Source organism: Uranotaenia lowii, chromosome 1 (genome assembly GCF_029784155.1).
Source record: "Uranotaenia lowii strain MFRU-FL chromosome 1, ASM2978415v1, whole genome shotgun sequence".
NCBI classification, from domain to species: domain Eukaryota; kingdom Metazoa; phylum Arthropoda; class Insecta; order Diptera; family Culicidae; genus Uranotaenia; species Uranotaenia lowii.
In genome coordinates, this window is record NC_073691.1 from 71,946,446 (window position 1) to 71,972,670 (window position 26,225).

At 41.3% G+C, this 26,225-nt stretch overlaps 1 protein-coding gene across 4 annotated transcripts in view; it reads right to left on the reverse strand.

The window, feature by feature from the left end:
• The window catches only part of LOC129751682 (rho GTPase-activating protein 190), a 161,871-nt gene that overhangs the window by 21,756 nt on the left and 113,890 nt on the right, over positions 1 to 26,225 (reverse strand). The window lies entirely within an intron of this gene.

Genomic DNA, 26,225 nt, shown 5'->3' on the forward strand with positions numbered 1-26,225 from the left:
TTTTTTTTATATGACTTTGATTGATGTTATTTTTAATATGTTTTGAATATAGTGTGTAGGGTAAGTGATCCTTAACTTGGCATGCTCCTAATCTTGGTATGCCAAAATGCATTTTGGTGGTTTTCATGTCAAACATACGCCTAAAAATGAAAAAAAAAAAAACATAAAAGGAAATCGCATATGGCAACGTTCTGCATAGCATTTGTCCACAATTGAATCCAAATGACTGCGTAATAATTTTTTTTCGCATGACAAACTGCAAATAAAATTATGATCTTCGGAAAAAATCTTATACCGTATTTGTTTTCACCACCCGAAAGTGTTGCACCATCCACGCTGAAAACGAGCATGAATCGAGTTTTGCACCCACCTTTGTTGGTGTACGTGAAATCGGCAGTGTCAACAGAAAACAAAAGCTGTCAAAAATCCATTACAGCTGGTATTTGTTTTCGTTTGATTTCGAAAATTGAAACAAATTTACTTTAGTTAATCATTGTCTAGTAAATAATATGAAAATTTTAACATGAATTTATGTATTAGATATGTTGAATTGTGAAGATTTCAGATTTATTTTGCTTGGTAGATTCGCCTCTGGCTCTGATGATCAGGGGTGTCATTTGCTCACACAATGAGCTCAATGTGCATTTTTTCCATAGCACATTGAGAGAGCAAAACCGAGCACTGCCTGAGCTAGCTGTCCATCAATGTGCCACATCGAAGCAAATCACTGAGCTGCACAGCGGTAGCCCTCAGCACATTGAGCTGCACAATGTGTACCACTATACCACCACAACGCTGAATTCAACAAACGAAAGCGAATTCTTTCCCAAAAAACAAGCAACAGCAACAACACAGCTGGAATTTGGGCGGGCTCGGCCTGCCGGCTGCCGAACATCGTTGCCTCAAAAAAATCTGTATCATAAATAAGTCTGATCTTCGTCCATACGTGTCCCAATTTAACAGAATTAAATACACTGATTGTACAGATTTTCGTGGCATCGCTGCTCGGCAGCCGGTAGGCCGAGCCCGACCGAATTTCGTTTGTGTTGTTGCTGTTGCTTGTTTATGAGTTATTTTCTTCCTTGCAAGCAGCCGGTGTGCCTTCGTGCTGGACTGGACGAACGATGATCGTTTTTATTTTCTTTTGATGAGAAGGAAAAATAAAACGAAGAAGAGTGCTTGGCAAATTTCTAAAGCCAGAGTTCACATTGAGCAGCACATTGAGCAGAGTGGATCAGCTCATTGTGTTTTTCATCATTGGGAGAAACCTCTCAGAAAATTCGACTATCGGCGCGCAGTAAGAGAGCTAGCAGTAGATGTTCTATCGCCGTGCGCGCAGTTTTAGAAAGCTTGAGCTCACATTGTGCTTTTGAACACATTGCGCTGTTTTGAGGAGTATAACACCCCTGCTGATGATAACTGCAATACCGGCTGATTCTGGGCGGTCTATGTTTGCTGCTGCTAGACTGCAATTACCCCAGCTTGAAGGTTCCGGTATTTTGAACGTTTATTCCTCGCAAATCTCATCTTCGTTCGAGTACCTATTTCCGTTTTCAGATTACAAAAGAAAGGTTTGGGTGATTCCACCAGATCTTTGGGTTGGCCTTTTTGCACTCGTACTTGCTGCTCTTTTTCGGCATCGCCTGGAACCGATTGCAGCAAGCCTTCTGGGCACATTTCTTCCTCGGGAGCGTTGTTTGCTTTGGAACGTGCCATCCAGGTGAAATTCTCGGCCTCTGTTGGAAACGGCACTGGTATTGAATCCGGAACAAGTTTCCGTTCTTCGGGATAATAAAGAGAAAAAAACAGCTCGAACGCAATTTTTGCGGTTTAGAAATAAACCAACCAGCTGATATTTGTTAACATCGGGAAGCACGTGCTGTCAAAATTCATGATAGTATTGGTGAGAGCGCAAGCAACACCGAATATTTTCAGAGTGTTCCACCGTCCACTTTATGGTGCACTACCAGTGGACTACTTATCGTGAAAACGAGCATGAAAACAGCAAAAAGTGCACTACCGGTAGTGCCCCGGTGCACCACCACACGAAAACGAATTCTCTATTAAATGAACCTACCTTGCTAGTGCATCTGCCATCTTCGGATTGATTTTAAAAACCTACTTCCCTACGGAAAAATCACTAAAAATTGCCGTTGGTTGCAGCAAAACATGGCAAAAAATATAAAATTATAACATACTCCTAACAACGTACATTTTCTATCTAGAATTCAAGAAAATATAAACATATTTTTTGCCTTATCTTGGCATGCAATTCCACAAATAGAAGTATGCATGTATGTGTGAAAACGACATCAGCAGGCAGTCGGCAGCCGTCGGTCGTTCGTCGGCCGACGGTGCACAGTGGTTGAAAAGCCGGTCGAAAGTAAAATGAATGAATGAAATTAATTAAAAATATCATGAATGTATTTTGGACTATGATCAATTTATTCATCTCCCAAGCCGTGTTTGGCAGCTTTGTTGGAATTATAATGCTACAATTTGAGCTGCTGTTTTATGGTAAATTTCGAGAACTTTTCATCTCAATAAAATTTACCTCTCAGTAAATTAATTTACCGGATCCGAATCCGAATTGATATCTTGGATCTCAATGTTGAAGTTACTATATCCATACCGAAAAAATTCAACATTATGAAATGAAGTTTAACGTATTTTGATTTAATTTTATTTGTATTAAAAATGAACATTTGCTGCATACCTGTCGCTTTGAAAGGAATTGTTATAAAGCTCAAATTATGACACTCTAAATATTATGTTCATCTAAGGAAATAATTACACTGCAATGTTGAAATACTATGTTGTAACGAACATGAATTTTTATTGTTTGCAATTTCATTTAAAATCAAAAATAATATTTTGACCAAGTTTGTTTTTTATTAAAGATCACTGTGCATCAGCAGGAGGTGATGACGTTTGTTCTCTGTAGGAAAGGAATATGCGAAAGAAGCGCTGCCGAGTTTGGGTGATGATTTTGCATGAGTGCGAGTGGGATGCAGCTTGAATTTCACCCAGCTTTTGAATTTGATTTTTGCTTCCATTGCCTATAGTTCCCAAACGAACGAGTGAGATGCAATCTATCACACTTAATCTTTTCTCCTGTGGTCGGGACGATTTTGTCCTGTATTTTCAACAGCTGAAATTACAGGACGATCTCAGGACAGAAAAAGAGCTCAGGAAAACAACTGTCAAACTGTCCTGTAGGCTCAAAACGCGTTCCTCCGGCAATTTACAGGTAGTTTTGAAATTCTCCTGAACGTTCGAAACGGACTCATTCCGAAATTTATTGGGAATTCTGAAATCGTTTTGCATTCTCTTTTTTCGAATCAAAAGAAATAAAATATACTGTTGAAACTTTAATTTATTTTACAACTTTTATTTTGCACTATCATTTCACACAGAACACATTAAAAATAACACTTTTAAAACACTTTATTATAGAGTAACCGGAAGGTAATAACACACTTTTCTGGATCGGTGGTGGCATTTCTCATTGTGATTTATTCCTCTTCCTAGCCTGTAGGATTTGTTGCCTCATGCTCTGGCTGGAATTGTTTCCTGCATGCACTTTCACCACTCTGTTTGCATCTCACGGAAAAAGACTGGTTATTCTGCAACGCTATTCAGTTGAACCGTCTGCCGAAAGTCGTACGTTTAGCCTAAACCACAAAAAAACCCTTAAAATATACGCCATTCGAATATTTTCTTACGTTTCTTACAGGCTTCAATTATTCCTGATAGGCTTTCAGTCTATCTTGCTGCGATTATCCTCCGCTGGGTTTTTGTGCCTAGCTACACTTATTGGGGCGAGGCGAGTCTTCCTTCACACCAGAGATGCCATTCTCCACCGAGAAAAACGGAGAACGGAGAAAAAAACACCCCCGTGCGATAGTTGCAAACAGCGTTGCCACATTTAGATCTGTATTTTCAAGGCAAAAAATCTTTTTAATCTGTATAAAATCTCAAAAATCTGTATTAAAATCTGTATTCAAAATTTTGATTCCGGATACTAACATTGGCGACCTTTTTTATAATGCGTGGCGCCCTCTTCATTATTGCGAACTGCGACATTTGTGCGATCTTTCAAATCAGTGTTAAACTTGTGATTTTGCTACATGCAATCCGCTTTTTGGTTTGTTTGTACAACTGAATGCGACTTCGAAACATTGCACGAAATCCAATTTCCAGTACAACGAACAAAATACATATCCGCTACCGCTACATGTAAAAAATAAGGTCACGCTAACTTTAAAGTGGACATGTTTCATAAAATGCAATGATCTTTGTCCAACCCGGGTTTAACAATCAGATGGGATTTGAAAATTGTGTCAATTGTCTCTGATCAGTTTCTGTATTTAGTTGTAATAGCTGTATACTGCAAGAAAAATATTCACAGTAGCTGAAGTAACTCAATGATATTTAACAGGTGCCATTAAAAGTTACATTTCGTGTAATGCAATGTCTGATCTTGGTATATGATTTTCGAACACAGGTTTGAAAACTGTTTTCTAACCCTTGCATTGATGCAGTTCCGAACTATAAATCTGAAAGATTTTTCTCATTTGTGAGCATGACAATTGATGGCTTGAACGTAATCATCAAAGGAGATTATTCTAGAATCTAGATTAACTCAAAGCATAATCAAAATATCATAGAAATTTTTTCATTTGCTGAGAATCTGTATAAAATCTGTATAAATTTCCAATTATCTGTAATCTGTATATACAGATTTATGGTTTGAAAATTTAAAAAAAATCTGTATGTTCACTGAAAAATCTGTATATGTGGTAACGCTGGTTGCAAATCACCCGGGTGAGATTTTTCGATCCTCTCCACACATTATTCGCACCCCGGTTTCGAAAGCAACACACACCTAAGTTCAATAGCTCCGGCGTGCGACGATTTGTCACTGTAGAGCACCCCGGTGAAAACAAGGAACCGACTAGTTGAAGCCACCAAAAAGCAAAGACAAAAACAAACACGACGGTGTGCATAATAATAGCATCAACAAACGATGAATGTTTCGGGCGAGTGGTTCAGCTTCGTATGTGTTGGTAAACGCAACAAGCCAAGCCAGCTGCCGTCGCTGTCGCTCTCCTTGGTGAAAACATTTTTTCACTGTAGTGTGTGTTAGCTCTGTCGCGTTGATTTACAGATTCTCTACAGAGGTTCGGCTAAAATTCTCTGCGGTGCGTTTCAGAGAATCTCTACCGAGAATCGAAAACCGAGCACATCGGTGATTCTCGTTAGAGAAATTGCAAGCCTGCTTCACACATCCACTTTTAGAAAATTTGAAACTAAACTTGAAAAAAAAATATCGATGCAGCTGTCACACCGCACACGATAGAAAAGGATAGTAACAGCTACTTGTTAATCGGCATCAGCAAAAACGCGCGAAACCAGATGAGCCTGTGGTACATGTGGGAACTCTGTCCTGAATTTCTGGACGATTATTCGAATACCTGTGCACTCGTAAACATTCAATACTGAATGTCAGGTTAAACAAAACGTTACGAAATTCAATCAGATTTCCTTTCGAATTTCGTGAGGATGAAGTATTTTCCTGTGATTCGGAGGGTCAGATTCCCGAGCGGAATTTTTGCAATTTTAGTGTGTATTTCTATCAGGCTGGCTAGAGTGAGCGAAAGTTTGTCTTGTTTTGCTATCCCGGTGTACGCAAACCATTGCTAGAAAATTCCTAAGGGCGACATATTAGATATGTATGATTCAAAGAATCGTTCGCTGACTTAAGTTTAAGGTTTAGCTTGCTTCTTGCCTCGATCATAATGGTTTTTGAAATGTCGGTCCTCCTTTTATGGGAGTGGAATAAAAAAAAATGAACATTTACTATCTTATGTTAATCTGTTAACTTCAATGGAAACATATCTATCATGATTGCATGTTAAAGATTTAGCAAACGATTTGTTTGCTTGATTAATGAAAACATTTATGTTAACCAATGCAATAGTTTGGAACTTATAATAGAAATTATAAACACACAAAAACTGGAATAAACAAGCTAAGCTTTTTTACGTAAGATTATAACTCTACATGCAATCAATTATAAAAATTAATTAACATTTCGCACTTCCGACTTTTTGAAAACAATACAGAACATTGATGTGCTTCCTTCCGGAATTTTTTCAATGAATTCGTGGGGGCTGTTGTTGTATTAGTGAAGCAAGTTTTTCCTAGAGACGGCCAATTTAAGGAACTCATAAAGGGCCAAAATTCGACGCGGGGGCTACAATCAGGAGCATTTCAATCAATAGTTTGATCAGGTTTATCTCAAATTATCAACCGCTTTCAAGCAAAGACATATTTTTACTGCATTTCAGGCTAGTAAGCAATCATATTTGTCGAAGGACTTTTGAAGGTAGACATTACAGGAAGACTACAATCATGGGAAATCTAGTCAACCATGCCTTAGGGGCCAAGATTGGGTACATTTACCCTAGTAGAAATTATAAAATAGGGCATCAACTTATTTTAAAAGAACTCGATTGAAGTGGTTCAAATGGATACAAGCTTTATGAAAAATCGATCTAAAACGACCAAGCTCTAAGTACTTATACACATTTATAAGTGAAAATTTAAAGCACGGTCGAAATGAAAAATTGCACTTGGTTTTCCTGAACCGAACGCGGACATCAGTGGCGTTATGCCAACGATATAATGGGTAAGATTAAATGACAGGCGACCTCCGCAGTTTGGTATCATTGTGTGACAGTTTTCTGTGTCCTTGGCATTGCTTGTGGACATTCATTTAAAACATCATAATGGTTGCTCAGATAAATTATGATACGAAAGATTGAAATCGAAAAGTTGGTAGGTATCACTAAGGTAAGGTCATACTTTTGAAGAAAATCAAAACTCCTTTTTACTTATCGTTTTTTTTTGTATACTAAACATTAAAAAAAAGTTGTGAACTCAGACATAAGCCTCGATATTGTTTGTTATTGTTGTTTGTGTCTCTCGTGATTCATTGCTGAAATCCTTGATGCACGCCATTTTGGAGAGTAATTTTTTTTATTTATACATCAAAACTTTTCTAAATTGTCTATATCCTGCTGCAATCATATTGAACCTACAACTCAAGTTGATGCTCAAGAACGAATGAGGAATAAATCACCTCTGTTTGAGATTAGAGTAGAACTCATGAAGGCTGTTATTACCCACTCAACTTGTTTAAAATTCGTAGAAAAAAATCCACAAAGTTAAGTACCCCCGCTTCAAACCTGTCCAATACAGAAGAACATAACTGATTTAACTTTTCAAATTTCAGTCCATCAAGTATGATACAAATTACGAAAGTAACCACACTAAAAAGCATGACATAAAACGTTTCGCATTTCCAGTACCTACAACTTTCAACAGGCTATATGGGGTGGCCGCCCCTTGGGAGATTGATATTATGATTTCAGTTGAAAACAGAAAATCAACCCTTGATGGTAAAATCGACCCCTCCATCTTCCAACCCCAACATCTCAATTTTCCTCGATACACCGGAAAGTGGATCTTCTTGCCTATCGCTTGCAGAAGAATACACTGTACGAGATGTGGATTTCCACCCAGATCAGCAATGCTAAAAGATATGAGAATAAGGGAATCTGATACTTATCCTACCCTACCCGAGCCTCCCCTTGGCATGTTAAACTATTCAAACGGGTGTTGATTCTAAGGTTTTCTTATCTGGAACGTTTCACCGCATTGAGTTTGAATGTGTTTTATTTCTTTCATTCAGGTCTTCCATCACTGCTGCTAAGCTAAGCTAAGCTGAGATGGGTTTTTTCTAGAACCAAGGACTAGCCACCAGCCAAGGATAGGTAGCTTCACTCAATGAAGATGATGATGGCGAATTGATTAAAGTGGGGTTTTTATTATCATTTTTCGGTTACAGCACCAACAAGAAAAAGAAGAAGAAGCACAAGGATGGTCTCAAGTAGAAGAAAGAAAACCGGTGACCCTGAAGGTGGAACAGCTTATTTCCACACTTTGCATCCATTTTCTCCAAGAGTTTGAAAATAGTTTCAATCTCTCTTGGGAACGACTTCAGAGAGGTGGTAGAGTGAGAAATGGGTCAAAAATGTCCCGGCCTCCGCGTCGTGGGAGTAAACCTGGGGCTGATGTTTGGAAAGCTCGTGCTTCCGAAGATGGCTCTGGTAGACAGCTGAAGGATTCGCTTCAATGGTGATAGGGTAGAGGTTGATTTTTTACTTATGAATGAATAAAAAACAAATTTTGAGCCTTTCGCTGGAAACGTCTTGAGTGTCTAAAGATCGATGCAGAAATTCCTAAAATTTAATAAATCTTATTTTGGATAATCGTACAATCCTCGTTTTCAAATTGCTCGGAACAAGAAAAAAAAGTCTCCCTCAATTCTTCCAGAAGTGGCTGCATTGGCGGCATAATCGGGTAAACACCCGCACCCAACGACAGCAAAAAAAAGCTGACCGTGGTGCGGAAATTAGTCTTTTGTGGTATGTTAAAAATAGAGACCGAGCTAAATGGGGATCAACAAGGTCAGGTCCGAGCAAACATCAAAAAGCCGTTGCCATTCATACTTATATCTACAAAGAAAGATACACCCCGGATGGCTGAATGATTGAATGTGATCTGGACTAACCCGGGGCATCTTTCTTGCTGGAGATATTTAGAACAGGGGGTTTCCTGTTGAACAGAAAAAAAATGAAAGGATGTCGCTCGAAATAATGAACACTTTGAAGAAAATATGTTTTGTTTTTCAAACCTTCAAATCGATATGCAACGGACACTTGAGTTCTCAGCATTCAGCAAACAAGTTGAAAGTATTAAAAAAGGTAAGCAAATTTCAATAAAGTTACACATGCTGAGAACACAATACAATTTTGAATAGGGCGAATGCACCAAATGTAAAGAAATGAAGTTAAGAAAGTACGTTCGCAGACTTACATTTTAAGTGAGCAACCTTTTGAAAAAAATTTAAGCAAAAAAAAACACTCAAAAAGGAAATATATTACACATTAATGTATTATTTGTTTGAAATCTTTAATGAGAAATTTAACGCCATTTTTATTCAATTCGGAAAATACCATCCGAAATCAATAAATCTTAGTTTCTTTATATGGTTATTTGTAAATAATTTAGTTTTTTTTATTTATTTGAACTTTTTTGCAATCAATCGTTCTTCTAAAAGGAGACATCATTTGCTTTGCTTTTTTTTATCGAAAGCGCAAATTTTTGAAAGCTTTACCCTACTCTCCAAAGTCAGGTGTCCATTTAAAAGTCTAGCGATAACTTTCTAAAAAAAATCTCAGCATTTAACGTTGATTGTTATCAAAAATTGTGGATTTCATTTTCTCTATTCTGTGCATATTTTTGCGAAGTTTTTTTTACAATTTAAATTTGTCCTCGAAGCTTTGATTTTTTTTCCTACAACCGGTGCATAAACTTCATAAATATCTAATAGATTATGCATTTGGATGCTGTGCAAAGTTTGAACTTTCCAAGATTTTAAGGATTTTTAAGGTAAAGTGAATGGTCTATTTGGGTTTCGGATGTATACGGATGTGCTCATCATGCCTTGACGAGACTAGAAAAAGCGAATAGCGATCACTTCGCGATCCGCTATCGGCTAGGCTCAAGTACGCGGACAGGTAGACGCGAGTCTCGTACAGGGGAACGCCTCTGGAAGACAACGCAGTTCGACCAGAACGTCTTTGTCGAAGCGTTGCACTGGGAGAGGAACCTGGACAACCTGTCCGCGGAAGAACTGACCAGGGTCCTAGCTCGCGCTTGCGTTGCTGCAATGACGAGAAGGGTCAAGCGTAAAAACACTAGGCCACCCGTCTACTGGTGGACAGAGGAAATTGCGGGTCTGCGTGTCTATTGCCATAAATAGGGCAAGGCGCAGGATGCAGAACGCAAGAACCCAAGAAGAGAGTACGGAGCGTAGGCCACTCTTCACAAGCGCAAGATCGGCCCTCCGCAGGGCCATCAACGCAAGTAAGAGGGCACGTTTCAAGTAGTTATGCCTTGACGCCAACGACTGTCCATGGGGTGATGCCTATCGGATAGTCATGGACAGAACTAAAAGTGGGGGTGCACCACCTGAAACGTGCCCGGAAAAACTGAGAGTCATCATCAATGAGCTGTTCCCACAGCACGATATTACCCGCTGGCCAACAGTCCCGTATGACTGGGACACCAGCGCTAAATAGCGGATAACGGTGGAAGAACTTCGCGAGATCGCCAAGTCTCTCCAACCGAGGAAGGCCCCCGGACCGGACGGCATTCCAAACGTCGATACGTGACGGAAGACGTGTTCCCTGACACGTGGAAACGGCAGAAACTCGTCCTCCTGCCAAAACCGGGTAAGCCTACAGGAGACCCATCGGCGTATCGGCCGATCTGTCTACTGGATACAGCGGGTAAGATCCTGGAGAAGGTGATTCAGAACCGACTTCAGAGATACACTGAAAGCGAGGGCGGACTCTCGGAGAAACAGTTTGGTTTCCGTCGAGGTCGCAGCACTGTAGATGCCATCCGCTCGGTCATCGAGGTAGCGGACAGAGCCAGGCTAACCAAGAGGAGAGGGCTCGCTTTTGCGCGGTGGTCACTCTGGATGTGAAGAACGCTTTCAACAGTGTCAGTTGGACAGCGATTGCGTTGTCGCTCATCCAAATGAGGATCCCGGCATATCTGTATAGGCTTGTGGAAAGCTACTTCCACAATCGCCAACTGCAGTATATGACCGGCGAGGGTTTGCGAACACAAGAGGTTTCGGCGGGTGTTCCACAGGGGTCAATACTTGGCCCGGTTCTGTAGAACATCACTTACGACGAACTCCTAGGAAGCTGAACTCGTAGGATTTGCGGATGATTTAGTCCTCTTGGCGAGAGGCTCCTCAACAGCGGAGGTTGAGCTACTGGCCACGGTAGCTATCCATGCAGTGGAAAGCTGGATGCACTCCAAGTGCGTCTAGCCCACCACAAAATCGAGATGGTGCTAATCACCAACCTGAACTTTAACCAATCGCAACGTACGCTTGGCTCGCTGAGAGTGAGTGTCTCACATACACAGATCCATGCGGATCCGAATCAGATGGCGCAAACGAAGCTACAACATATGACAGACGGCGTGGATGGAAGTTCAACTGTCGGCCGGCACATGTTGAAGAATTTTTTTGGCTTAGTGCACGGACATGGCAGTTTTAACTGATTTATTCAAAATTTATTACTTTGTTTTAGATTACCATAGCGCTTATATTAATAATTCGCTTGGATTGGTATTAATATGATTTTCGTTATTCGTTGCTTATGTTTTTTTAGTAGTCACAGGCTCGCAAGGCCCGCAGCTAACCCCACTATCTCGCAGGAGGACCGTCGTGATGTTGCTGTTTTGGGTCCCGAACACCACCAGGACGTTGTTGCACTCCGCACGCCGCCCCTAACATGGAGAACAGACGCGTACGAAACCCCCTAATTATGATTTTTTTTAAACTTTTGTATTGAAATTTCTGGAATTTCAAGGTTTTTCCAGGAAGCTGGAAATTTCCACAAATCACCGGGAAAGTGTTCTTTTTTTATGTTAATTTTATTGATATTTAATGATATTTCATTAAATCTTTGAACAGGTATCAGCACCAGTTCGCTACATATGAACATAAAGATAAAGTTTTGCTCATTTTGTTGTAAACTGTTAACAGTTTGAAAACTCAATCAAACTTTTCTGATTTAAATTAGGATGATTTTATGATTCCGTGATACGAAGTGATATCACACGTCTAAACTTGAAGAACATATTCGTTTTTTCTAAACGCAGTTTGTGTTTGATATTTCTAATTTTTCTTTATTAAAACCTTGATTTGATACCTCAAATATACCTTTATTACTATACTATTTTTTTTTAAATATCAAGTCTGTTTAGATTTTATAAACCATTTTCATGAAACTCCTATATTTATAAAAATTTACCGCCAAACTTCACAAATTTTTATTGAGACGTGGAACCTTTATCAATTAAATAACATACTTATGATTTTATTTTTTGTTAAATGTTTTGTGTTCTTTGTTTATTGTATACTAGCACACCTGATGAGCTTTGCTACACCTTTTTAAAATAATTTAACTTTTCTTAAAAATAGTTTGAATTTGAAAAAATTTCATCTTTTTACAACATCATCAATAAGAAGCACTCTTTTGAAAATGAAAACTGCTGCTTACTTTTGGAATGTTAATACGAATACGAATTAAAATCTTAAATTTTATATTGCTCATTATATTCTGAACTTGGATTGTTTTTTTTTACTAATATACGAATGTGTGAAATTTTTGCAAAAAACTGTTTGATTTTGATATTTCCAGTATGACATCTTTTAAATTTTCATTTTGAATTTCTTACGATCAAGACACATCTTCTTCTGAAACGAATTACTTTTGATGTAGGATTTTAATTTTTGATCCACCATAATTTTAAATCAATTAATATTCAATCAACAATTCAACAATCAAGTCTACATGTATATTTCTGATTTTTTCTTTGTGCATTCACTAAGACTTCGGGATTTTCAAGACTCTCTGATATATGATTTTCAAGAAAAGTCCAATGTGGACCTATGTTCACAATTAGAAAAAAAAAATTTATAAATAAGCTGAAATTGCCAAAAAAAAAGTCGCTTATTCTGTTTTATGTTCAATAAAAGGTTAAATTTTGATTCAAATTTAAACATTTGAATTCCAATGACATTCAAAAGTTCATATTGCAAGTGAATATTCGAGTATGAGAGTATTTCTTAGAAAATTGGTAATAAAAGTTCGAAAAAATAAATAATCTAGTCCTGCAAAAATCAAAATTATCAAATAAAACATTTTATTAGCCATTTTTTGTTCAAATACAAACGCATCAATTTCGTAGAAACCTTTAAATTATTATTCATTTCTTTTAAATATGAATTTTTCATTCATTATTCTGGCATAAGGGATTCAAAATCTTGTCAGATTATAAATTATACAGTTAAGTTGAGTTTTTTTTTCAAATTGATTTCAATTCCCAATAAAAAAAAAGAATACAATTTTAACTGCTTGATTGGTTTCTATTACTCTTTTTTCGGGAATATCTCCGTTTATTTCACAACACTCAATCGAAATTACGTTTAACAGATAAAACCCAAAAATCAGCTCAAACCTATTCAGATGTGTTATTATATAGAATTAAAATGAGATACACAACGCAACCAAATTCACGTTTCTTCGAAGTGTAAAGAATAATTTAAAAGCACTGAATGGACAATTTTTTTACTTGATCTATAACTTGAAATTCAAGGTTCAACACTTGAAAAAAAAAACAAGTAAAATCATTTGAATATCATTTGCACTTTTTGTTAAAACTGTAGAATGATGCGAAGAAGCTGAAATTTAAGGTTTCAAATGAATTATAATCTTTCCTTCAGACCGCAGGCAATTTTGACTTCTGAGAAAAAAGTTGCAAAGGGTCCCTCTTGCATGATTTTTCATAGTTGTTGTTCAACCACGCTACTTTTAAGACATGAATAAAAAAAATCATAGTCCTTTACTTGTTCTGCAAATTGAAAAGCTATGCAGAATTTAAATGCTATTTTAAATTAAGTACATCTTCTAAGTTTGAATTTATTTTAAAAGAATGTTGTTTCATTAGTGATTATTAATTGATTTTATCAATATCCTACTCATGGTTCGGATTCAGGATGCAAAATTCTTCCAATATCAGGTTTTTAACATAGGCTCCGATAATTGTGTTCCCATGTGTTATTTAAATGGAACAAAATTTAACACACTTACATAAAAATCAAGCATCGAAGTGTTAAATTAAAAACTGCAGTTTTAAAGATTAAAAAAAAAACAACAGTTTTTTACAATTACTAAAAATACATATGGAATAAGCAGGGTTGAAAAGAAGCACTTTTCCACACTGATTTTAACTAAATATTACTAATTATAAAAATGCCTCTGAAATATTTGAACAGAATGATGGAACTAAAATCCTGCATCTGAGCCAACTTAAATATGTAGTTCAGATATTGAAATCTCAATGATTTTTTCAAATAGTTATTTCGTTTTTTTTTTTAAATTTATGCTACAAGTTGCGAAAAGTAGATTTTTCAGCACAAGTCGAGGATTTATCGAACGAGACTTACCGTGTGATGGATGAAAAATTCGATATTTGCATCAAACAGAAAGGAAATGACTGCAAATGGAAAAAAACAGTGCCGAAAAGTAGCACACCGGTTCCGAACTCTTTTAGATACGGCCGTTTCAACACAGAATATAAAAAAGCACATTATTTATGAAGTCTATAAATTCTAAACATCATTTTTTTTACCTATTTTAATTTTTTTCGGAATTTCTTTAATTTTTGTGGATTTTTTTTAAAGATTTTTACTGCTTGCAACAGTTTTCGCCCTGTTTTCCACCCCCAACCCTTCGATCCTCTCCCCATCACCCCTCCACAATTTTTCCATTTCGTGAAAATAAATGAACTGCAAACCGTAATATGCAAAAAAAAAAGCTCAAACACATCCACCTAACGAACAACCAAGCAACACACAGCAAGAGCTACTCTCTTAATCTTCCCAAAAAAACAATCGTAACGCTATGATTCCCAAAAAATCGCATGTTGTACATATCCCGATCTTTTCTAAGTCAGGATCTGTACGTTAGGAGATTCGCAATTTGTTGCAACCACTCACAACAATCCGTATATACGATATTGGAAGGCATAGCGAGTGCGCTCATCAAGGACTTTCTTTTTATCTTGCTTTTTTAAGATTGTGGTAACTCGCCACTCTCGGAGATCTCCCCACATAACAGGGACAGAGCAGAGAGCATCGCTTGCTAGGAGCGATTTAAATTTGTTCTAGGGTTGGTCGCTCCCTGCTCAAAAGTCGCTAGAAGAGATTTTTTTCCATCCCTGGTCCAAACACGCAATCAAGTACTTAGGTGATGATAGATGACAGGCTCAGTTTTACGAGCCATGTCGACTACGTGTGCAAGAGAGCGGCAATGGTCACGGCCGCACGCACACGGATGATGCCGAACTCCTCTAACAAAAATTTATTTTAGACAAAAATTTATTCGACAATTGAAGAGAGATCAGAGTGTCTCGACGAGTAATCTTTTTTCAATTCGTGGAAAACGGCGAAGTTGGTGCTACTACCGAAACCTGGGAAACCCCCAGGGCATCCATCATCATATAGACCCATTTGTCTGCTGGACACCCTTGGTAAGCTACTGGAGAGGATAATATTAAACAGACTTATTATCTACACAGAAGGCGGAAGTGGACTGTTGGACAGACAGTTCGGTTTCCGAAAAGGGAGATCTACGGTGGACGCCATCCGTATGGTGACAGAGTACGCGAAGCGCGCATATAAAAAGAAGCGGACAGGTGTTCGTCACTGCGCCACTGTGACGATCGACGTTAAGAATGCCTTCAACAATGCCAGCTGGGAAGCGATTGCCAAAGCGCTTCACAGGATGCTTGTTCCCAATACTCTCTGCAGGATAATAGGAAGCTTCTTCGAAAATCGAATCCTGACGTACGAAACCGAAACTGGGATACGATCTACTGCCCTAACAGCGGGTGTTCCACAGGGTTCCATACTCGGACCAGTGCTTTGGAATGCCATGTATAATGAGGTGTTAACGCTGAAACTACCAGCAGGCGTGCAGATAGTCGGATTTGCTGACGATATCGTGCTCATGATTACCGGCGAAACAATCGAGGAGGTAGAAGACCTTGCAACGGTGTCCGTAGAAAGGGTTGGCATCTGGATGGAGGTAGTTAAGCTTCAGATAGCTTACCAAAAAACTGAAGTTCTGCTCGTGACCAATAAAAGAGTTGTGCCGCACATGGAGATTACTGTTGGAGGGAACACGACATCTTCGAAACAGCAGCTGAAATACCTTGGAGTAATGGTCGACCATCGCTTAAGTTTTGGTGCGCATGTCAAATACTGTTGCGAAAGTGCATCGAAAGTCATAGATTCATTGGCCTGGATTATGCCGAACTGCCATGGTCCAAAGAGTAGCAAGAGACGTCTCCTTGCGAGCGTAGCACTGTCGACACTACGATATGGAGGAGCGGCCTGGAGCTCCGCGATAGAGGTAGAGCGCAACAGCTCCAAATTTCGGAGCACACATCGGTTGATAGCCATGCGAGTTTCCTGTGCGTACAGGACCATATCAGCAGATGCAGCTTTTGTCATCGCGGGCATGGTTCCCATCGACATAACTCTGGCGGAGGATATGGAATGTTACAAAGCAAGAGCTGTTAGAGGAGTGCGTAATATTCAACGAGCAGCGTCAATGCTCAAGTGGCAGGAGCAATGCATTTTGCATCGAACAACGCAAGATGGACGCATAGGCTAATCCCGAGACTTTCAGACTGGGTAAATCGGAAGTATGGAGAGGTCAACTTCTACCTGACGTAGTTCCTTTCGGGTCATGGGTGTTTTAAGCAATACCTTCATCGGTTTAAGCTTATCAGCTCGCCTTATTGCCCGGAATGCGTAAAGACGGAGGAATCGGCAGAACATGCTATCTTTGTCTGCCCCAGGTTCAATTCAAGGCGTCAACAACTTCAAAATTTGAACGCTGAAAACATAGTGAGTGAAATGTGTCGCGACGAACAGTCATGGCGTGCTAAAGTCGAGGAAATCTCGCAAATCATGCGCGATCTGATAAGGATCAGGAAAGATGATGAACGGAGAGAGCGAGATAGTCAACCAAATTTGACAAGCTAATGGAAGGTCTTGGGCCTCGTTTGACACTTCAATTCAAAAGCAACGCGATCTTAGGGCGCGGTATAACCCTAAAGTCTGCTTCATTTAATATTGGAACACAAACAATTGCGTGTAGTTCAGTCATTTATTAACGAATTCATAATTTGTTTTTCATACAAATGTAGCATTTTCTTTACTCTTTCATAAAAAAAATTAAAAAAATTATTCATTGCTGTTTCGAAGAAATTCTCGTACTTTTCCCGTAATACGGCACATTAGGCGGCGCACACCCTTTTCGTCCACCGTTTTGGCGATTTGATTCCACCAGTTCTTCATTTGAGTCATGTTCCTAACAAGTTTTCCCTTTGCCTTAAGCCTCCGCTTCGTGATTGCTCAGTATTTCTCTATCGGCCGGAACTGGGGGCAGTTTGGGGGGTTGAGGTCCTTCGGTATTACGCTGACCCCGTTCGTTGCGTACCATTCCATAACCGTTTTGCTGTAATGGCAGCTTGCGAGGTCCGGCCAAAACATTACTGGACGGTCGTGGGCACGAATAAACGGCAGAATCCGTTTCTGTAGGTACTCTTTTTTGTAGACTTCTGATGTCATTGTCAGCAGAGGTGCAAAGAGATCCCTACATGTAGCATGCAGCGCACGACTTTTAGCCGACTCTAACAGCCCGCCGTCAGCCACGAAAGAATCGTCTAGCAAAGTTGCAAACTGATTCTTTCTGCCTTATGTGCAGAACGTCGAACGTGTCTGCAAGTAAAAGTCAGCCGCGCGGTAAAATCCTTTGACTGCACGTTCCGAAAATTACAAACGATTCTCCGAAGTTAGGAACAGTTGCAAACTTGCAAGCCCGAAGATAAAATCCCTTGAGCCGAACAGAAAGAATCATTTCCGAAGATAGCTACAGTCTGCAAGTTGCTTGCATGCAGCGGGATGGTGCGATGTACGTTTGCAAACTTGCAAGTTACAGAACGGTGGACCCGTTCTTGTGTGGTTGGATTCGTTCCACTAACCTAAGACCGACCGAACCGAATCCATGGAGGAAGAAAGTGATAGGCCGAGCTGCCGTCGACTATCCATTCAGTTGCCGTTCAGCCATCGAAGCGTGCGTGCGTAGCGTATGTACATGGCTATCCGCATAACGCGCAGCATGCCGTACAACAAGAGCAAGGACATGATGGAGTTGTTGTTGTTGGTGCCTTCGTGTTCGTTTCGTTTTCTTCTAAGACGGATTCGAAAGTAAGTGGTGCCCAACTGTTATTTTAGTTTTCAAATATCATACCAGGGTGATTGATATAAATCATCAAAGCTAATACAAGCAAATTAGTTTTGATTATAACTTTGTCATCTTACAAGTTATTTATGAACACAAAGTTGTTAAATAAAACTGATCCAAACTATGTTGAAAAATCATCTATGATGTTTTAAAACAGTGCTGCGTTAAAATTCTTTGAAGTTTCGTCCCGAAAACTTCTTTGAAGTTACGTCTCGAAAATTCAATCGATTTTCCGAAGGCAGGATCACTTGATTAGTAGGATCACAGATTAAATTGTGTAAATTTCAAATTTAGAATTCAGTTTCATTTGCTTAGACATGTATAAGAATCACGTCATCTTTACCAAGTAATCTTGGGAGTCATGTCTTCTTCTGTGGTCTGCAACACTCATTTGGTTTTTTACAGAAAGTTTGTACAGCTCAGTTCAAAACTCAATAGAAATTCAGTGCTTGTTCGTCGTCATTCCAACCTTGAACTCGAAAACTCCACACTCTGTTTGATTCAAATCTTCTATCAATGTTTTATAACTGGTTTTGAATGATTTTGGCGTACTGAACTCGAATATTTGGTGAGATTTTGTCTATCGCATCCAGTTTTACTGATAAGGCTTTTAAAAAACAGTTCTATGATAAATCAATCATTGACTATATATTATGTTTTACTTCTTTGCTGAAGACTGTAAAGCGTTTTAAGTTATACTTTGAAAAATATCTATGATTCATTTTGGTACAAATTTTCATCAGAATTTCGTTTCAACAGAAGGAAAAAACCAACAAAATTTCTTTGACTTCAAAGCCAAAATTACTTGCAATCTTCGTAGAAACTTTAATTTTAAAAATCTTACTCTACAGTTGTATATATTTCAGATATTACGAAACTGCTTATAAAAAGCTGGACGTTTCACGGTTAAACATATCACGCTTTCGACAATAAAATTTGGGCACCACTTCCTTTCGAATCCGTCTTAGAAGGAAACGAAACGAGCACGAAGGCACCAACAACAACTCCATCATGTCCTTACTTTTGTAGTACGGCGCGCCGAGCGTTATGCTGATAGCCATGTACATACGCTACGCGCGCACGCTTCGATGGCTGAACGGCAACTGAATTGATGGTCGGTGGCGGTGGTTCTTCGGCCTATCACTTTCTTCCTCCGTGGATTCGGTTCGGTCGGTCTTAGCTTAGGTTAGTGGAACGAATCCATCCGCACAAGAACGAGTCCACCGTTCTGTAACTTGCAACTTGCAAGTTTGCAAACGTACATCGCCGCGCTGCAAGTCTGCAAGCAAGCAACTTGCAGACTGTAGCTATCTTCGGAAATGATTCTTTCTGTTTGGCTCAAGGAATTTTATCTTCGGGCTTGCAAGTTTGCAACTGTTCCTAACTTCGGAGAATCGTTTGTAATTTTCGGAACGTGCAGTCATCGCGCGGTTGACTTTTACTTGCAGACACGTTCGACGTTCTGCACGTAAGGGGAAAAGAATCAGTTTGCAACTTTGCAAGATGATTCTTTCGTGGCTGACGTCGGGCTGTAAGAATCGGCACTGCATGTAGCGTAAAGGGATCTCTTTGCACCTCTGCTTGTCAGTGAGAAAAACTTTGGTTTTCTGTCCACAACTGCATATCCCCTGCCAAATCATGTACTTGCGGGCGAATTTATCCGCAAACACGAACTTAAATTTTGCAGGTACATCCCCCCGAGCCGTCGCCAAATAAAATTTTTGACCTGGGATTTGCCCAAAGTCCGCCTTCACGTAGGTCTCATCGTCCATCAGAATACATCCGTCGAACTTGGTCAGTACTTGGTCGTACAGCTTTCGAGCACGGATTCTGGCCACATTGTTCTGCTTCAGCGTCCGATTTGGCTGTTTGCTGGTTCGGAATGACCTTATTCCTTCCCGGAGACGAATTCGTCGCACCGTACTGTGAGCGGCCTGGAACTTATTGGCCAAATCGCGGTCTGAAAGATTGGGATTCCTCTTGACGGCCTTGATGACTTTCCCACGCAGTTTCCGGTCGACAGTTCCACTCCGACGCTTCGAATGCGGCTTCCGAGCCGTCGTCAATGTTTCCTTGTACTGCTTGATAACACGCCATACGGTATTTCTGGGCATTTTAAGCTGTTTAGCTAGCTTCGATGCCGACAACAATGGATTTTCAAGAAAACTGTGCACAATTTGATCTCTCCGTTCGGCTTCCATGGCGGTTGTTTACAAAATGCTATCGTTTGGTGTTATGACATAAATACATGGTGAAAGGTAATGAATTTCCCGACACGTGGGTGAAAAAAGTTTCCAAATCCGTCCACTAGGAGCGCCACAATGAGCAAAAGAATTTGTTCCAATATTAAATGAAGCAGACTTTAATCTGGACTCATACGTGTGGTGGGACTTAAAAGGTCTCACGTACTCAGCTACGATCTTTCCTGTAGCAAAAGGAAGCGGAGATATCATTCGGGGTGGTCGTGTTGGGATTCTAGCTTGGTAGTTTCTCAATCGGCCATGCCTTGGTGGTTAGAAATCCTGCGGAAGTGGTTGCTGTGACGGGCGCGAGTTACTTTGAAAGCGTTACCTAACCGGCACACGTTTCGAGGTCCCCAGGATAGTGGATGCTGTGACGGGCGTGAGTTATTATGAAAGCGTTACCTAACCGGCACACGTTTCGGGGTCTTCCGTACCAGTCTGAAGTTGACGATAGAGGAAAAGGAGAAGGAGGAAGAAGGATAAAGCAGAACGATGATCAAGGAGAAATTGAGGAAAAATTGAGAAAGAGGAAAAGGGTGAGATGTATAAGTGCATGAGCACAGCCTACCCCTTGATGTAGTATCATAGGGTGAAACCAAGGGGTACATCTGGCACACGAAGCCTAAGGTGGTTTTAGTGGGACGAACCCACTCACGGCAGCGAACACCCGGCTGTTATGGTTTGAAGTCAAATTTCCATCTTGTAAAAAAAAAAATGCCGAACTCCTCGGCCATCCAAAGTCCCGAACGTGTACCGTGACCCGACCCCACGGTTTGAAGCTACAAAGATAAGGCAACATCTTCTGCACCGCGGATGCCGTGGGTGCGCCGCGTTCGTGCGTAGGATGCTCCACCTTCGGGGAGTATCCGAGTTGGGCGGTTTCCTACGACAGAAGTTGCAGGGATAAGACTTTACCTTCTTCGCAGTGGAAATCGTTGGGAAAGGGTTATTTCACGATCGGGGAATAACCACGGGCTCTCGACGCCGGGTGAGTTATTCCAGTCGGAGTAGGATGACGTCTTCGTCGGGAATCATCCGAGTCGTTGCGTTAAGTCCCACGCGTGTGCCGTGATAGGCGCGAGTCTAGGGCTCTCGATCTAGCGCACGAAGGGTAAGGTGGCGAACCTCGAATCCTGGAGATAAGAGGATGTTAGTAGTAAGCTCGCTTGCTTGACAGTCGTGTATCTCTTGCGCATCTTTCTCGGAATAAATTTGCCGTGTATTCCGATAAATTCTCGAGAACGAACCACTGAACATTATTGTTCCTGCATCGAAGTTTAATATTCACGTTGAGTTTGTTCGGTTGCAATCATAAGTCAACGTTATTTCTTATTGAAAATTGTACAATTTTCTCTCGAAAGCCGATAGTTTCAACGCCATAACAGAGGATCTTATCGCACTAAGACAAACAGCCTTTGTGTTATTCGTTGCTATCACCATGTCCCGCAACCGCATCAAACGGCAGCTTAACGGTTCCAGTGAAGAAACTGTCTCACCGGGGACAAACCAAAATCACCAATCCAAGCAACAAAAATTCTCCGGCCAAGTTGCGAACACTCAGCACCGTGAGGAAGAAACAACTGATCCCGTGAGCCAACCCATCATCTCACTAGCCGACTTGCACAGGATGATAAAAAACGATATACAAGCCGCTTGTAGCCAAACAAATGCCCGCATCGATGAAGTAGCTCGCACTATCAATCAAGCCGTTGCTAATCTCCGATTTGAAGTGGACGAAGTAAAAATTTCACAACAGTATCTATCAAACGAATTTGAAGAAATGAAATCAACGCTATCGAATCAGCAAAGCGATATTGGTCATCTCACCAAGGAATTTCTGCAGGTGAAAAATGATCATTCGGACTGCCGCCAACTAAATGAGGATGTCATGTGCGAGCTTAACCAACTGAAGCAAGCAAGTATGATGAACCATTTATTAATTTCTAACGTTGTCCGAATCGCTGATGATAACCTTATTGTTCTCTTTCGAACGATAATGAAAGGTTTGAGCATTGAATACCGAGACGATGAAATGCAAACCATCACTCGTTTGAATTCAACTAATTCGAAAGGTATCCAGCCGATTTTAGTTTGCCTTACGAATTCCACCCTAAAGGAAAGGATTTTGAAAACTTCCCGCACACGGCCGATCAACTGCAACACTCTTGGGTTGGGATGCAACCAGCCTATATATTTTCATCATCGCTTAACTGTGGCCAATCAACAACTCTTGGGAGCTGCACGGAAATACCAGAAGGAACACAAGTTCAAATACGCTTGGTACGCGAATGGAATGATTTTGCTACGCAAAAGTGATACTACTAAAACTTTTCGTGTAAAAGATATGCGCGATTTTCCTTGTTGAAATGATTTTTACTACCGCCTAATTTTTTCCCCGATATATGTTTATTAATTTTATTGAATATTGTATACTTTAAAATACACCCCGAATCAAATTGTTAATTATGATTAGGATATATGAATGCTTACACACTTTACAATTCCACTCTTAAAGTAGTTGGCAACAGTTTGTAAGACTTCTTCAGCTGCAAAAAAAAAAAAAAAAAAAAAAAAAAAAAAAAAAAAAAAAAAAAAAAAAAAAAAAAAAAAAAAGGTCGGACTTCGAGTCGTTAGAGGAGAGGTCAGGTCTCGAACCTCCAGGCGGAGAGGTTTGTGTGGTCAACCCCGAGTCTTTATGATAGGGGGTCAGGTTTCGAGTCTGTATCAACAAGAGGAGGGGTACAAGTGATCCCCTTGAGTCTTTACGAGGAGAGGTCAGATCTCAAGTCGTTAGAGGAGAGGTCAGATCTCAAGTCGTTAGAGGAGAGATCGGGACTAGAATCGTGCAGAGGAGAGATAAACCTCGAGTCGATGCGAGGAGGGATCGGATGTCGAGTCGTTAGAGGAGAGATCAGGCCTCAAGTCGCGAAGAGGAGAGGGTTGTGTGGGAATCTCGAGTCATTGCGAGGAGATGTCGGTGCTCAAGTCGTTAGAGGAGAGTTCAGGCGTCGAGTCGTAAGGATGAGAGGTTTTGCTGAAAGTGGTCTCGTTAATGAGTATTGCCTTGGAGCGCACTAGCGCGAATAGACCTCCCACTATTGAAGTATAATGTGCTAAACAGTTCGAGATGGGAACCAGGTCTGCGGCTCCAGGTGGAGCTTAGGGAGTAGGGTGTAAACAAGGATGGCTGGTAAACGGTGGATAATGTGCAACACGAGACCCCATAGTGGTCATATCACCTCTTATTCACAACTCCTATCTCTACCTCCACGCGGTGCCGGCTGGGGTGCGAGTAACCTAAGCGGAGATCGGGTACCCAACCCCGGTGGATGCTTTGGTCGCATGCAGACTGAGAAGGTGGCCGCACGCGTCTGTTCCCCAGGTCAGGGGCGGCGTGCAACAACAACCGAGCGTCTGTTCTCCAGGTCAGGGGCGGCTCAAACAGCGTCTGTCTTGCAGCAAGCGGCTGAATTTATGAAATGCGGCTCCCGCCAGCTAAGTCCAAGATGGCAGCCCCATCGCGGGATAGGGACTTTAGGCTAACAACCTACTGCTCCCGATTCATAACTTGTTACGGAATCCGAAAGAAATGACCGATCCGGAACTTTGGCGACGACTTTTAGCATGAAAACACGGACACGAATTGGAACTTGGAATGTTTTAACCCTTGCCCAACAAGGCAAACTGGAACAACTTGCTAGAGAGGCTAGCCGCCTCAAGCTTGAAATTCTGGGACTGAGCGAAGTCCGTTGGCCTAATACTGGAGAACACAAGACACAATCCGGGCAAGTTCTGCTTTACTCTGGCATACGAGGAGAACATGCTACTCGGGAACGAGGAGTTGGTTTCCTGTTAAGCCCGCAGGCCTACGCGACCCTCATTAGATGGGAACCGATAAACGAAAGAATAATCGTAGCCAGATTTAGAACACGGGTTAGAAACCTTACAATGGTCCAGTGTTATGCGCCAACTGACGTTGCCGATTTGCAAGAGAAAGAGCAGTTTTACAGTCAACTGAACAGCGTGGTAGAGAGAATTCCGAAGGGTGACATTCAAATCCATTTGGGCGACTTCAACGCAAAGATTGGCTCCGACAATCAAGACCTTGAGCGCATCATGGGGCGCCATGGTCTAGGACAGATGAGCGAAAACGGAGAGCTGTTTGTAGAATTTTGTGGCAATAACAATATGGTGATCGGTGGATCGCTCTTCCCCCATCGACCAGCACATAAGGTCACTTGGGTATCCCGAGATGGCCGAACAGAAAATCAAATTGACCACATCTGCATCAGCCGAAAATGGAGAAGGAGCCTTCTTGATGTCCGCAACAAGCGAAGCGCAGCCATTGCATCTGACCATCTCCTCGTCCTTGGCGAGATACGACTGAGAGTTGCGCGTGTCCAACGGCGCGAGGAGAAAGTCGGGTGTCGATACGACGTCCGCCGGTTGGAGAATCCAGAGGTGAAAAGGGCATACGTTGAACAGCTAGAATCCCGAGCCTCGGAGCTGCCGACAGACGGAACAGTCGAAGAACAGTGGTGTGGAATCAAGAATGCCTTTATCACGACGAGCCATGGTACTCTCGGTAAAGTTTGTGGAAGAAGAAGTGAATGGATGTCGTATGAAACTTGGAGGATGGTCGATGATCCGAGAAAGACGAAAGTCGGAATTGAGCAGGCATGTACCGGGTCAGCCAAAGCAGCCGCCCTCTTACGATATGCGGAGCTGGAAAAGGCAGTTAAACGAGCTTGTAGACGAGACAAGAGAGCCTGGACAGACTCCCTAGCCGAAGAGGGGGAAAGAGCCGCCGCCAATGGAGATATCCGATTACTTTATGACATTTCTCGCCGCCTCAGTGGTGCAAGGACTAATGCAAGAATGCCGCTGAAAGACCGAGCAGGTCAGTTATTGACCGATCGAACAGATCAGCTCAAACGATGGACTGAGCACTTCGAACAACTCTTCCGAGTCACGAATAGCGATGGCCAACAGAACCCGCAGCTTGAAGCGCCAACAGTAAGTCGCATAAATGGCGTCAACTCGGAAGCGCCCTCGCTGGCTGAAATAGAAGCGGCAATCAAAAACATGAAATCCAACAAAGCACCTGGGATCGATTGCATCCCTGCTGAAATGCTGAAAGCCGACCCTGCCCTGTCAGCACAAATGTTGCACCGTCTTTTCGCTGACATCTGGGATACTGCAACATTCCCGGCCGACTGGATGCAGGGTGTCCTCGTAAAGGTCCCGAAGAAAGGAGACCTGACAGAGTGCGGTAACTGGCGAGGCATAACATTGATCTGTACAACCCTCAAAGTACTCTGCAAAGTGATCCTGAACAGGATCCAGGAGAAAATCGACGCTACACTCCGACGGCAACAAGCTGGATTCCGATCCGGACGATCATGTGTGGACCACATCACAACGCTACGAATCATACTGGAACAAATCAACGAATTCCAGAACTCTCTTCTGCTGGTGTTCGTTGATTTCGAAAAAGCATTCGACCGACTTAACCATGAAAACATCTGGGCGGCTCTAAGGCGACGAGGGGTCCCAGAGAAACTAGTCCATCTCATCGAAGCACAATACGAGGCATTTTCGTGCAAGGTCTTGCACGATGGTGTCTTGTCCGAACCAATCCCGGTAACTGCTGGAGTGAGACAAGGATGTATCTTATAACCGCTACTTTTCCTCATCGTAATGGATGAGATTCTGACTGGATCGATCGACTGTGCACCGAACCAAGGATTGCCGTGGAATCCTTTAACAATGGAGCAACTGAACGACCTTGACCTGGCTGATGATATTGTTTTGCTCGCCCAAACACAACCGGACATGCAGAGCAAACTCGACGACCTCACCGAAAGTTCCAAGGCAGCAGGTCTCAAAGTCAATGTCGGAAAGACCAAGTCGATGGAGATCAACACAGGAAATCCCTCCAGTT